The sequence below is a fragment of the Caretta caretta genome, chromosome 10 (genome assembly GCF_965140235.1).
Source record: "Caretta caretta isolate rCarCar2 chromosome 10, rCarCar1.hap1, whole genome shotgun sequence".
Taxonomy (NCBI): domain Eukaryota; kingdom Metazoa; phylum Chordata; order Testudines; family Cheloniidae; genus Caretta; species Caretta caretta.
In genome coordinates, this window is record NC_134215.1 from 7,690,761 (window position 1) to 7,705,916 (window position 15,156).

The following is a 15,156-nucleotide window of genomic DNA, read 5'->3' on the forward strand; positions in this document are numbered from 1 at the left end:
ATCTGGGAAGTAAGAATAAAAATGAGAAAGAGGGAAAAAAGAGAAAAGAGATTGATTTCTGTTGGGTTCTTATTTCCCTACGCAGGAAAGCAAGCAAGCTTGAGGTTCAAATGAAAAACTTTGGAGGAAAACAGGAGCTGATCATTAGGTTTCTTCCCTCCATCCCCAAGGTGGGGAGGGACCAGGATAATACACATGTTCAGAAAAATAAGCTTATGCTAAAGAAGGGCTTGAGGGTTTAAGGTACTGGGAATAAATTCTCTGACAATTTAGCCCTCTTTTCCTGTTTGTGACGGGATCCTGATGGCCACAAATGCATTCATTGTTTGTATTTGCCAAATGGTTTTGATGAACAATTTTCCGCCTGTGGGGTGGTTTGCAAACTGTTTGCTAGCTGTTATTCGTGGCGTCCGATTGGTCACCTTCATCACGTTGCATGGTTTCTGCTCCCCGATAGGATAACCGACAGTTTTGGAACAGGAGAATAACAAATGGCGAACAGTGAGTAATGACTACTCTTCTTCGCTCATGTGAATGGGGCATTCATACGAGATGAAACTCATTCCTGTGCAGAGGGCCTGCAGAGAGACCAGGCACGACTGAAGTCCTTCGGAAGCCCTCAAAATAGGCAGGGCCTCTAGACTGGGGTGAATTTCACCCAGGGAGAACAGCCCTTTCCCAAACTAATCCATCTGCATCAGTGCTCACAAACAGGTCCCTGATCCTGTGCGGTGCTGAGCTCTTTGGCCGCAAACAAGCAAAGCAATCATCATTGCTGCCAGCTCTTGTGATTTTATCACAAGTCTTGTGATACTTGATGGTTCTCCGATAGCCCCAGCTCCAGGAGCGCAGGGGACAAGGCAGAATCTTGGCTTTCGTTTAAAACAATCAAACATACAAAAAACAAATAAAAGGTAAGTTTCTAGCTCTCATGGTTGTGGAGTTAACGCTGGAAAACGTGAAGCCCAAAGGCTCAAAAACCAGAAGGCAAATAAAAGGACCTTGAAGTCTCTCTCTCTTTTTTTTTTTTATAAGCTTCTGATTTTTAAGGCAAATTCATTATTTTGGAAGCCTGGCTCATGATTTCTGCATGCTTCAGGCTGGCAGTACTGACGTGTGTGCTTAAGTTTAAGCAGTGGCACTGAACTCAGTGGGACCACTCACTTGGAGTTAAACATGAGCTTAAGCGCTTTGCTGGATTCGGGTCCGAGTGCTCAGCACCTTGCAGGATTGAGCAGCTAGCAGGGGAAACAGAAAGGGGACCACAAACATGGGGAGAATAATTCATTCAGAATCTGAATGAATGTTCACGATCCGGCAGCGTTCGACCGGCTCTAGTTTAAAATTTCCCATTGCCCGCAGGCTACAGACACAGTGCCTTGCTCTGTGCAGGGGAAAATCCACGGCAGTCTTCATTTATCCCCAGCCCCTACACTTCTACAGGCCTCAAGATACGGCACCCCTTATGGCCTCATCCAGCGCCCACTCAAGTGAATGGATGGACTCCCATTGGCTCCAATCGGCCTCAGCAAAACCTAGTGGGAAGAGCATTCACAGGTCTAAACGCCTTCTGCCATTTCTGATCCCAGACGGGACAATATCATCTAGTATCCGTTGGAAAGGAAGGAGCTCTGAGGATGGGCCCAGTGCTTCAGCACTGCTACGAGAATTTCCCCACAACTGTGTGCTCCCCCTTCTTCTAATATAACCTTGCTGTTCTTTTAAAACCTCAGGGAACTGCAGACCTCTTGAAAGTGAGCACAAGCAGACAGCAATCAGGTTTCTCCTACACAGCTCTGCTAATGGATCTTAGCACCCCAACACACACACACAGACGCTTCTAGATTTTGGGAAGCCTTGGAGCAGACTAGCTACTGGGCCAAAGTTTGGGATGCTTTTGTGATCTGGATGAATGTCCCCTGGAAACAACAGGCCTCATCCTCATTTACACTAATAACACTTTAGCGTAAATAAGAATCAGGCTCTAGTGAGAAATACCAAGTTTCCACGGATCCATGATAAGGGTTAAGAGGATGAACACAGAATGGCCATATGTAGACTAGGAAAATACAGGAGATCTTTTTTAAAATGTTAGCTCACACCTTTAAACTAACGTATTTTAAATGCTAGTGGAGACAGGACAAGTTCTGTTTGAACATGTGTTAGCTGCTGCTGGGCAACCTTGAGGGGCGCCTAGGTCACCCATGACTTCTAATGTGTATTTACACATGACCTGCCCTGTCTACACATGGGTTTGCTAACATGTCTTTAAAAACAACCTCCTTTCCTAGTCTAGACAGACCTTGTGACACAACACGCACTGCCCCTCAGACATCTTACTTTCATAGAGGTCAGAAGGGATCACTATGATCATCTAGTCTGACCTCCTGCACAACGCAGGCCACAGAATTTCACCCACCACTCCTACAAAAAAAATAACCTCACACCTATATCTGTGCTGCTGAAGTCCTCAAATCGTAGTTTAAAGACTTCAAGGAGCAGAGAATCCTCCAGCAAGTGACCCGTGCCCCATGCTACAGAGGAAGGCGAAAAACCTCCAGGGCCTCTTACAATCTGCCCTGGAGGAAAATTCCTTCCCGACCCCAAATATGGCGATCAGCTAAACCCTGAGCATATGGGCAAGATTCATCAGCCAGATACTACAGAAAAACTTCAGGCAGTTATCAACTGACTGATTCACCTACTTTCCCACTTTGCTCTGACAGAAGAAACTCTCAGCTGTCACATAACAGGGATGCCATTCACCAACATCCTTAGGCCTAAACACAGTACAAAGTGCCCTGTGATCGAGGCTCTTGTATGCCAGGAACTGGGTTTTTAGCCAAGCCCGTGGTGCACACAGTGAAACTTGCTAGTTTTCGTTGCCCAAGTGGGCATTTGTAGCGCCTGGCCTGGTAGTCAAAAATGTTCTTCCCTGAGGGTAACGGTCAGAATTTCCTGCTCCACCAAGCCTGAGTCCAGCCACTTCTCTCAGAGATGAATCTCCCGATCCAGTCACTAATGTAGATATTATTTTTTAAAAACTTCCCGCCTTTGTTCCCTTCATCTTTCTCAAAAATCGTTTGACGCGTGTGTCATTCATTGCCTTCCTGAAGAGTCCCGAGCTGGTCCTGTAGCTTGGCTGCACGGTTCAGGCCATGCTGTGAATGCTATGAGAGCAGGCTGCCTGGACTGGTTTCCTCTTTACCTGAAACAATCAGCGCACTGGTAGGGTTGTCACCTTGGGGAGGATAAACGAACAGATGTTTCTGTGAACCTGGAAAATACTGGAGGTGCCCAGAAGTCTCCATCCAGATAATAAAGATCACAGCACTGACCCTATTCCTTACAGTATTTTATATATTGTGTGTGAGACACAGATTTGCCTGTATACATGGAAATGTAATATCACACATGCAAAGAGGATATCAACATTAGCCTGTGTCAAGAGACACCAGATAGGAATAAAAGGAACAGTCCCTTAAAAATCTATAATGAGCCAACGTGGTCTAGTGTTTACTATAAAAACACGAAGGATGACACAGCTAGAGAAGTATAATCCTCATGCAGCCATTTATTCGCTGTTTGGCAACAAAGAAAATTATTGATCATCTTGTTTCAAAAACAACCTATGTGTAAAACTGGACAGGAAAGTGATTCCAATGGCCAGAGCAGGGAACCGGGGATCAGGACACCTGAGTTCTATTTGAGACTCCGCTACCAACTGGATGTGGGGAAAGACAATTTGATCGCTTCATGCCTCAGTTTCCCCAACCCATAGAATACTTACTGATCAGGGGACTGAGAGACCTAATCCACAGATATCAGCAAAATGCTCTAAGATGTGGGGTGAAAAGGGCTAGAGAGAATGGCAAAGCTCTTTGGGGCAAGGGCTGCATTTTTGTTCTGTATCTGTACAGTGCCTAGCGCAGTGAGGCCCTGGTTCAGGACTGGGGCTCCTAGGCACTACTGCAATACAAATAAATAAATAATAATAAATAGACACTCATTTAAAGAGAAGGAATGTCGCCGAGAACCAGCCGCTGCTTTTCAAGCGAGCTGTTTTGGTAACAAGGATAACAGAGAAGATGGGGGTCTTGGATTCTGGGTTGCTGGCTGTAGGGGTGGGCATGGCAGCAGAAGAGACTCAGAGATTCCAAGGCCAGAAGAGATCACTGTGATCATCTAGTCCAAACCTCCTGCATATCATAGGCCAGAGAGTGCCCTCAAAATAATTCCTAGAGTAGAGCTTTTACAGAAACATCCCATCTGGATTGAAACACGGTCAGTGATGAAGAATCCACCATGACCCTTGGTAAATTGTTCCAAGGGTTAATTACTCTCAGTGTTAATAATTTACGCCTTATTTCCTGTCTGAATTTGTCCATTTTCAGCTCCCAGCCATTGGCTCATGCGATACCTCTCTCTGCCAGATTGAAGAGCCCATTATCAAATATTTGTTCCCATGCAGGTACTTACAGATGGTAATCAAGTCACCCCTTAACATTCTCTGGTATCCGTTCCAATTTGCTTGGGATTGCACAAGGGAAAACCCCAAGAGAGCATACTTGCTAGTGAGAGGAGGATAAAGATACCTTGTAACTTCTTAGGGCACCAAGACGAAGGGCCATCTCTGTGACGGAGGTGTAAATCCAGAGAAACCCATTGACTCCAGTGGATTTCCTTGTGGTTAGTCTGGTGTAACAGAGCAGAATTTAGCTCAAAGCATTTACTGAAGGAAGTTTAGATTTTTCTGTTGCCTAAACCTAGCTTCTGCCAACAGCAACCTTATTCTACCCAGGGGTCTATTACTGTCTTTTGAGGGGATGGTCTTGCAAGGTTTCAAACTGACTAGTCAACTTGCTTTTATCCCTTAGGTTGGCACCCCTTGGTCAGCCATCCCACCCACCCCACCCGCTTTGCTGAGGGTTTCCTGGAGAGATTTCACCTAGGACCACACAAACTGGATTCTTCCCCTCCAGGCAGGCACCCAAGACAGGAATTATGGTCTGTACAAAAGACAATGACAGTGAATCTTGTTACTGGCTTTTCAGCAAACGTAATTCCTTTTTATTAGAAAATTAAAGGGTATGAAAAGCTTTCCAAAGCTGAAGAGCTGAAATGTGCTTTCATAAAATATGCGGGGTCTGATCAAACGGATTTGCTTGTCTGCCTTTCTCACCCCCCCCCTTATTTTTATTCTAACAAAAAAGGTGATGCTTTTTGCCAAAATATTGACTCCTTGTTTGGCCAGCTAACACGTCACCACTCTGTTAAAAAGGAAACCGACCGCGACTAGAGAATGAGGAAGATAGCAAGGCAGAGTGGAAATTCTTTTATCTAGCAGCTTTAGGGTAAATGTTGGTCCACCTTAGCTCCCTGAATTTCTGCTCTGGGATAACTACACAGGTCGGATTTTTTAAGCTAAATAAAATTCCGAAGGACAATTTCCCCTCTTCATCTTGATAATCCAAGGTTTCAGGTGAAGGCTGACAACAGCTACTCCAAATCCAAGCAACAAGGAGGCAAGCAATTACAGAGAGAAAGATAGGTAAAGAGAGGCAATTACAGTGAGAAAGATCTAGATTACCCCCTAGCCATCTCACAAAAAGCAACTATTAATAACCTCCTAGGCAGTCCTCTCCCACAGAGAACTCCTTGATCCCCTCCCATTCCTTGGCAGAAATCACGAACAAGGGTCTCTCTCTTGTTAATGGGGCGACCCAGAGCTCTCTGGAGAATCTTTATATACAAAAGGTGATGAGTGCCTGGAAGCTGGAGTCATTAGAAACTGGGTAACTAAGGTAACCCGAGGAATCTAATTTTCTTTTCTTTAATGTTTTTCTCTCCTGGTCTCTCCTTTTTCCAATGGTCAGATTCACGCTTCCAGGTTTGGAAGTTTAAAGATTTCTTCTTCCTCGCTCTCTTTGTTTGGGTGTCTGTGTAACTCCCATTAATAACACTGCCCTGCTTTTGTACAGGCTAATGGGAATGGCATGCAAGTGCTGTCCATGTGTCTGATAAGTGGATATTATAAACAGAAGATGGTGCATACGCAGTGCTCCAGTCTCTCACCTTTCAAGGGCAATACATTACTCACCATCCTTCCATAAACAACAACAACACTGGATCTTTTTCCCCCTCCCTTTCACAGGAACAGGCTAGTTTTGCCTAAACTTTGCTCTGTACATTTCCCCAAAGCAACCCAGGGACTGTTGTACAACCAATGCAGGACAAACACAATCACGGCACAGGGAGGGTTTAAACTGAATTGGTACTGACTGCAAACATCATGAACAAAAACACCATGAAAGGATCTTCATATTTGCTCGGATTCTAAAAATGCGGCTACTTGGCCTTCCTCCGCGCCTGCCACCCAGCAGTAACAAATTAAGCCTCACAAAATCCCGCCCGTTACAGATGGGGAAAGTGAGGCAGGACGAGGTGATGCGACTTCCCCAAGATCGTGACTGTGAGCTGATGGCGGAATCGGAGATTTGAACCCAGGAGTCCTGAGTCCTAGGCCCTCGTTCTAACCATTAGACAAGGATTGCAGAGAAGCAGCTCATTTGGGGGAAGGGCTCGGAGTCAGTGTGACCAGAGAAAAGCGGGTACTGCATCTGCCCGCACGGGTGGGCTGTCATAATGAGTGATGCCCTGGGCTCACGGGCAGGGTAGGGTGGAGGGTGAGGCTGCTCTCCCTTTGTCTGGACTGAAGGTGAGTGGGTCGGTCTGTGTGGTAAGCTGGCTGGCTGCCTGCCACCAGCGCCTGAGAAACAGCACTAGCTGCCGTGGCATGCATCCCAAAGACAGTCTGTAGGTCAAGCAGAGCCAATGACAATTTCCCTTCTGATGGAGGCTCTCCCGGACACTCCTTCTCCCCATCACTGCAATAAACAGGCCCCTGGCCCCAGGGCTCTCCTCTCAGCCCCCCAAGCCACTGGCACCCACAAGTGAAGCAGCATTCAGAGGAGACGAGGACGGGCTAGCCTGGCATGGAATGCAACACAGGGACTGAAATAAAAGACAGCAGGAAACTAACCTAACCTAGGGAGCCGATTTGATCCTGCAGCAGGGAGAGCTGGGGAGGGAGGGAGGAAGGAAGGAAGTGGGGGTGGAGGGACCACAGCATGCACTAGCGAGACAGAGGGTCACGTCCCAGCCAGAGAGGTTTTATCCCCAAGCCCTGCAGACCCTCCCTTTTGGTGCATAATACCCATGTCATTGTCCTGAGCTACTGCCGGTACAGCCACTGGGGCGGCAGGGGGACAACCCCTCCCCCCGCACTCTGCGATGCCCCCCTCGGCCTGGCTGGAGAATTAATGCACGCTCACTCCTGGGTGCCCTCAACTTTTTTATTTGTATGCGGTGGCACCGCTGTGGCTTGCTAAGCAAACGTGCCACAAATGAGAGATTGGATTTTCATTTGCACCCGGGATTCATTTCCCCTGCTTCCCCGGAGCTGACCTGCCCTGTCCCCCTCCCTTTCCCCTTCTCTTTCTCAAGCAGGGGTGTGCATGTGACTCCTTCTCGCTCACCATTACTACAGGAAGAGCGGGAACGTTACAGCCTCAGCGTTCAGCCCTGCTACAAATCAGGGTCAGCCAGCAGCGCTGTTAGACAGAGTCTCACCGTACGTGCTTCTGATCTTAATGTCTTCCTGAGCACACTTAATGGGGACAGGGAGGAGAGATCGGTGCAGCCATGGAGAGACTCATTCCAGCTGCTAATCCAGAGGTTGCTGCCCTCCACTCAGTCTCCATCACAACCACTCCAGCTCGGGGCCACACGCGCATTTTCCACATTAGCTGTGTCTTGCCAGAGCCTTCAACTCACATCGCGATCACCACTGCATCGCGGCAGAAAGGCTCTGAGCCATGGTCCCCGGGAGGCTGGGAGCACGAGCAGCGGGTTAGCGTGGTAACCTCTCGCCGCTGGCAAACCCCGAGTTCTACTCTGGGCTATGTCCTGACCTACTCCCCCATTTTCACACATGATGCTTTCCCCTACATCCTGCAGAGGGTTAAAGCTGGCGGTGCTGGGGAGGGAGAGAGGGGAAACTTCTGAAGGGCTCTGGGATTATTTTTCAGCTTCAGTGCCTACGGGGTTGGTCTGACTTTACCTTCACATCTGCAAATGTGGTTAAAAGTTTGTTGATCCTATTTTTAGAGCCTTTCACCACATGCAATTTCTCCACCGTGAGACAGGAAATGCTGATGAGGTCGTTCAAAATGTAGCTTATTTCTCCTCTCCAAATGGTCTCTGAACTGGTTCGATAGGTTCATTATTGCAACATTCTCTTGGCCTCCCTCCCGTTGCTAGCACCCCTCGTCCCGCCCCTGCCCTTTAAAAAATTTTTTTGTTTTAATTCAAAAACGTGGTGCCGGCGGAGGTGAAGGGACTCTGCCCGGCCTGCCCTGGTAAGGTGTGAGCTCAGCGAGGTACAGTGTAAAGTTTCACACTGCCAGAATCTGTCCGCCGTGAATAACGGAGCCAATGTTAGGGAGCCGCGTCATGGTGCAGACAAAAAAACGTGCTCGGAACATGAGCGCGAGATCACACTGGGAGCTAAGCTGAGACCACCCAACCCAGTTCAAAGGACTCCAGCCAAGTGTCTAAAGGTGGAGAGATCCTGCCTCCCGGAAGCCGTTTAAGGTCTTGCCCACTCTGGGAGCTGCAGTCCTACTTAAACACAGCGGCTGCGAGCAGGCCTCTAGCATGGTTTCCCTGACCACTGCAGACAGGAACTTCTTTTTATTGGAGAACCTGTCTAGCCAACCCACACGCCAGATGATCTGCCATGGTTCTAACACTGTTCTCAGGCCAAAACTCCCTGTCCATGGTGGTCAAGGAAACCGTCATGGAACTGTGTTTAACCAAGCATGAGGCTGCTCTGAGTGTGCAGATGGAGGTAGCGTAACCTATAGCAGAGGTTCTCTGCTTTTTCCAAGTTACAAAGGGAAAAGTGGCAGGATTCCCATCCCAGCTAGCCACACAGGAAGGCTAGACCTCCAGGTTGAGAACCCATCTACTGGCTAAAGCAGAGGACTTGGAGTCATAGGTGCCAACTCCGTGGGTGCTCCGGGGCTGGAGAACCCACGGGGAAAAATTGGTGGGTGCTCCGCACCCACTGGCCGCCAAGCTCCCCGCCCCGCATCACCTCACCTCCGCCTCCTCCCCTGAGCGTGCCGCTTCCCTGCTTCTCCTTCCAGTGCTTGCCACTGCGAAACAGCTGTTTTGCGGCATAACAAGCTCTGGGAGGGAGTGGGAACGCGGTACGCTCAGGGGAGGAGGCGGGGAAGAGGCGGGGCCGGGGTGGAGATTTGGGAAAGGGGTTGGAATGGGGGCGGGGCAGGAGGGGGCGGGACAGGGGTGGAGTCGGGGCGGGGGGGGGTCGAGCACCCACCGGCGCCAGCAGAAGTCGGCACCTATGCTTGGAGTCAGGTGTCTATCAATGACTCCGGCGCCGGCTCACAGTATAACATTATGCAAATCACTTAATCTCCCTGTGCCTCAGTTTACCTATCTGTAACATGAAGAGACTACTAATTTACCTTTGTCTAGCTCTTTGAGATTCTCCGATGCGAGGTGCTAGCTGGGCCAGATCCTGCAAGGCACTCAGGTCCAGGTCCTCCCAGTTATTTAGGCTTTTTAGCTTCTATAGAAATCAGTGGGAGCTGAGCTCCTAAGTCCCTTTGTGGGTCTGGCCCTCAGTGCCTCTTGAAAGGAGCTGAGCGTGCTCAGCTTACATGGAATGACTCGGCTCTAGAAGGGCAAAGGCCAAGTTCTGCAGCCTTCCATCGGCCCAAGCTCACGCTGGCATCAGTGGGCAATTGTCTTGATTAAGGATTGCATAATTCGGCCCTGCTTTCATAGTACTACTGTCGTTAATAATAAATGATTCCCAGTAGAAACCGAGAGCCCGCCTGCCGTCCGTACTCCCTTCTGCTGCCTTTCACAGCCCTGTCTCCCCCATGCCTGGCTCTGCACCATCTCGACAGATAGCAAACAAGGCTCATGCTATATGGTACAGTACCTGCTGTTTGAATGTCAACACCTCATTTGTACGTCTTGATTGGCCCTTATCAGCCATGCTGTGCTACACCTGATTGCTGGCTGTCATCAAGGGGTGTCGTGGCAGCCTTCAGATGATAATTTTATTTAATTGGCCCTCCATTCAAAGCACAAAAAAAAAAAAAACCCAACAAAAACAAAAGAAAAAACCCAACCCTTTGTTTTGAAACATTAAAAGACAGCACGTTAATAATAATAATGCTAATACATAGGCTGGTATGTCGGGAACCCATCAGTGCGGCTGGGGGAGGAAATCCTTTTCCGCAGCCTCGTTAGGGAATGGCTGGCTAACAGCAATGGCTGTACCCTCCCATGAGTTATGAGATCGTTTGCCCACCTGTGAATTCAATAAATTCCCTCTCCCTCCCGGACCATTACGCAGCTCTCCGTTTATGTCATGCTTGCCTGTGCCTCTTCCCTCTCACGTTCTAGCAAGTCACTGAGGCTGAAATTTCAATTAAGGAAGAGAAATAATTACCCATCGCTCCATATTTTCCTCTAAAATGGTAGCCAATGCCAGTAAACCAAGTCATCACTTCCTGTTGCATCCTGGCATGTAAGAAGGGGCTGGTACGCGTGACATTTACAGGGAGATTTCCAGTCTACAGGCTCCTTGCCAGCGGTGACCACTTTAAAAATAAAGGAAACAAGAGGGGGCAGAGCTATCTGGCTGTGGGAGGCACTTGGAAAAAGAAGGACGTTTACTCTCTTTGAAAGAGCAGGAACAGCCTGAGCCAGAGTCCCCGTCTTCCCGCCATTCCCACCACTTAAACTCGCCTTCTTCCTTGTTCCTGCCGCCTACGCCATAAGTTACCCCTTTGGTCCCCTTGTCACAATCTCCCCAACTGCAGACTCCCACTGTTCTCACTGTTGTGGACCCTTTGTTCTGTGTCAGAGGCTCTCTGCTCATCTGAATGGCACTGCACATGGAGTTTTCTATAGCCCCATGGCAGAATTACTCAAAAACACAGTCCCCAGGAGGCCGGGAGCATGGGCAATGGGTTAGCACCCGGGCCTTTCCCGTCTGAACACCCTGAGTTCTATGCCTGGGCTAGGTCACAAGTGATAACGAGTTGGCTGTTCTGATTTTAGTCCCTATTTATTCACATCAGGGAATCTTCACACAATTTCTGCTCATGAAAACGGGAATTGTAGGGGGTTGCTGAAGGTCAAGATTGAGATGCACTGGCAGAGCCCACTGTGGCTTTCAGGATTAGAGGCTCAGGGATGCTGCAGATTAGGATTGAGGCAGAGTGACAGCGCTTTGTGGGGGATGCGGGGTCAGATTAACAAGGGCTGTCACAGGTCAGGACGGAGATGCACTGGCCAAGGTGGGAGACGTATGTGAGGGGGAGACTCAGGCCAATGTGATTATCTGAAGAACTTTGTATTCACTCACCAACGTGTGTTCCCTGGAACGTGTTATACTGCAGAATGTTTTGCAGGAGCAAGAAATGAGGGACACCAAGAACAGGACAAGGCGGGCCTCGGGGAAGCTCCTCAGATCTTTTCTAACGGGTGCAAACCCCATCAGTCAAGATGGCTCATATTCCAGAATTTCTTTTAACATTTCCCCACAGTTGAGACCTTGTAACATACAAATGTACTTGTTGTACTTTAGAAACAGACTGCACACAGCTTCAGTCTCCCACATAACAAGCATTGTGGTAGGACCGCACAACCATCTACCGAAGTGAAATGTTCCTCTAGGAACTGAGCGGCTGAACATGAGCTCCCAGTGTGATCCTTGGATGCATAAACAGGGACTCTCAAGTAGGGACTGGTTATTTTACCTCTGTATTTAGCACTGGGGCAACCATTGCTGGAATACTGTGTCCAGTTCTGACATCCACCATTCAAGAAGGATGTTGAAAAACTGGAGAGGGTTCAGAGAAGCGCCACAAGAATGATTGGAGGATTAGAAAACCTGCCTTATAGTGGTAGACCTAAGGAGCTCAATCTATAGCTTAATGAAGAGAAGGTTTATGGGAGACCTGATCACAGTCCTTGGTTAAACAATCGCAAAAAAAATAGTTACTAACCTTTTCATAACTGTTGTTCTTCGGGATGTGTCGGACATGTCCATTCCAGTGTAGGTGTGCGCACCCCAAGCACAGTTGCCAGGATTTTTCCCCCTAATGGCATCCATTGTGTCAACTCCAGCACCCTCTGATGCCGCACACTCATAGCGCCAATATAAAGGGCCCTGCCAACCCTGCTCCCCTTCAGTTTCTTCTTGCCAACTGCCTCTGAAAAGAGGAGACGGAGGGTGGGTTTTGGAATGGACATGTCGTGTGCAACACATCTCGAAGAACAACAGTTATGCAAAGGCTAGTGACCGTCTTCTTCGAGGGCTTATACTTGTCCAGTCCAATGGAGGTCACTCACAAGCAGTGGTCCAGGAAGTGGGTTCAGAGTTCAAGGACATGCTGACAGCAAGGCTGTGCAGCCGAAACCGGCCTTGTCTCTACCCTGCTGTGTAATGGCATAGTGAGTTGTGGATGGGTGAATCAACGACCAGGTTGCTGCTCTGCAGATGTCCTGAATCGGGACTTGTGCTAGGAAAGAGGCAGAGGAGGAGGCCTGAGACCTGGCGGAGTGAGCCGTTAGATTAGCTGGGATGCTCGCAGGTTTGTAACATGCCCGGATACAAGAAGTAAGCCATGATGAGATTCTTTGTGCCGAGCTGGGGAGACCTTTCGTTCTTTCCACTACTGCTAGGAACAGCTGAGTGGATCTGCAGGAAGGTCTGGTTCTTTATCAGTAGAAAGCCAGGGCCTGCCTAACATTCAACGAATGGAGACGCTGCTCCTCTCTAGTTGCCTGCGGTTTAGGGTAGAATACTGGCAGCGAGACTGCTTGGCTGCAGTGGAATTGTGAGACCACCTTTGGGAGGAATGACGGGTGAGGTGGTAACTGGACTTTGCCCTTGAAGAACACCATATGTGGGGGCTGGCCGAAGCGAAGACTACCAGGAAGGCCACTTTCCAGGAAAGGCGTAACAGTGAACACGTTGCTAGTGGCTCGACCAGGGACCCCGTACGCTTTGCCAGGACAAGGTTCAGGTGGGGGAAATGGGATCTCTAACTTGCTGGTACACTCTCTCCAGTCCTTTGAGAAAAAAACACTTGGAGAAAGGTTTCAGAGTAGCAGCCGTGTTAGTCTGTATGCGCAAAAAGGAAAGGAGGACTTGTGGCACCTTAGAGACTAACACATTTATTTGAGCATAAGCTTTCATGAGCTACAGCTCACTTCATTGGATGCATTCAGTGGAGAAAGACTGCCTGAGCAATGAGGGATTCCAGCAATCGTCACAGGAGGTAAGAAGGAACTGAAGGGGAGAGGCCCTTTATACTGGCTCTATGAGCATGCGGCCCCACAGGGGGCGCTGGAGGTGACCCAGCGGATACCACTAGGGGAAAAAAAATCCTGGCAACTGTGCTCGGGATGCACACAGACCTACACTGGAATGGACATGTGCAAGCACTTGAAGAAGAACAAAGAGTAACTATTAACGGAATGCTGTCGGACTGGAGGGAGGCCTCAGGTGGGGTTCCACAGGGATCTGTTCTGGGTCCGGTGTCATTTAACATCTTTATTGATGACCTGGATATAGGAAGAGAGAGCATCCTGAACAAATCTGCAGATGACACAAAGCTGGGGGGAGGAAGGGAGCATTACCAACACTTTGGAGGATAGAGATAAAATTCAGGGGGATCTTGATAAATTGAAGAACTGGGCTATAAACAACAAAATGAAATTCAACAAAGACAAATGGAAGGAGATACACTTAGGGAAGAAAAACCAACGGCACAAATACAGAAGGGGGGGAAACTGGCTTGGCAGTAGCACTGCTGAGAAGGATCTGGGAGTTGTAGTGGATCACAACCTTAACATGAGTCAGCAACGTGATGCTGTTGCAAAAAAAAAAAAAAGAAAAGAAAAAAAGAGCAAATACAATTTTGGGTTGCATTAACAGAGGCATGGCATACAAGTCGGGGGAGGGAATAGTACCGTTCTACTCAGCATTGGTTAGGCCTCAGTTGGAGGACTTTGTCCAATTTTTGGTCACCAATGTATAAAAAGGATATAGAAAAACTGGAAAGGATCCAGAGGCGAGCAACAAAGATGATGGAAGGGATGGAATGCAAGCCATACAAGCAAAAGCTGAAGGAACTGGGTATGTTTAGTGTGGAAAAGAGGAGATTAAGGGGGGAGAAGACGTGATAGCAGTCTTCCAATACTTGAAAGGCTGCCATAACAAAGATGGAGTAAAGCTGTTCTCTCTTGCCACAGAAGGCAGGGCAAGAGGCAATGGGTTCAAACTACAGCATGGCAGATTTAGATGAAAGCTCAGGAAAAACGTCCTAACTAAGAACACTAGGACAATGGAACAGACTGCCTAGGGAGGGTGTGGATGCTCCTTCACTGCAGGTTTTCAGAAAGAGGCTGGAGCCATCTGTCTTTGATGGTTTAGACACAACAAATCCTGCATCCTGGCAAGGGATTAGACTAGATGATTTTTGGGTCCCCTCTAACCCTATGATTCCAAGTATCTACCTGAGGAACAAATATTTCCTAATGGGCTCTTCCATCTAGCAGAGAAAGGGAGCTGGAAGATGAAGCTACACCAAGTCAGACTGGAAAAAAGGTGTCAAGTTTTCACAGTGAGAGTAATTAACTATTGGAACAATTTACCAAGGGTCATGGTAGCTTCTCCATCACTGGCAACTCTTAAATCAAGATGGGATCTGCTCTAAGAATTATTTTGGGGAAGTTTTATGGCCTGCGTTATGCAGCAGGTCAGACTGGATGGTCTCTTCTGACTTTGGAATCTATGAAGCTATAACAAAACCCCGCAAAACTCTCCCCTATGGAAAACTATTGCCACGGTGGAGGAATACTGGAAACAGCTGTAATTGGCCCCACCACACATTCTTTTTTTCTCTTCTAAACTACTACATGTCCCTACACCAAAAGACCTACTGCCGCCACCAAAGAAAAAACTACACACACAGGTAACCTAAGCTGTACAGTGTGCGTACAGAAGAGGACTAGAAAGAAGCCCCATATGACGATCTT

The 15,156-nt window shown here is 48.3% G+C and overlaps 1 protein-coding gene across 2 annotated transcripts in view; it reads right to left on the reverse strand.

Moving 5' to 3' along the window:
• Window positions 1-15,156, reverse strand: part of RAI1 (retinoic acid induced 1) — a 134,039-nt gene that overhangs the window by 56,769 nt on the left and 62,114 nt on the right. The window lies entirely within an intron of this gene.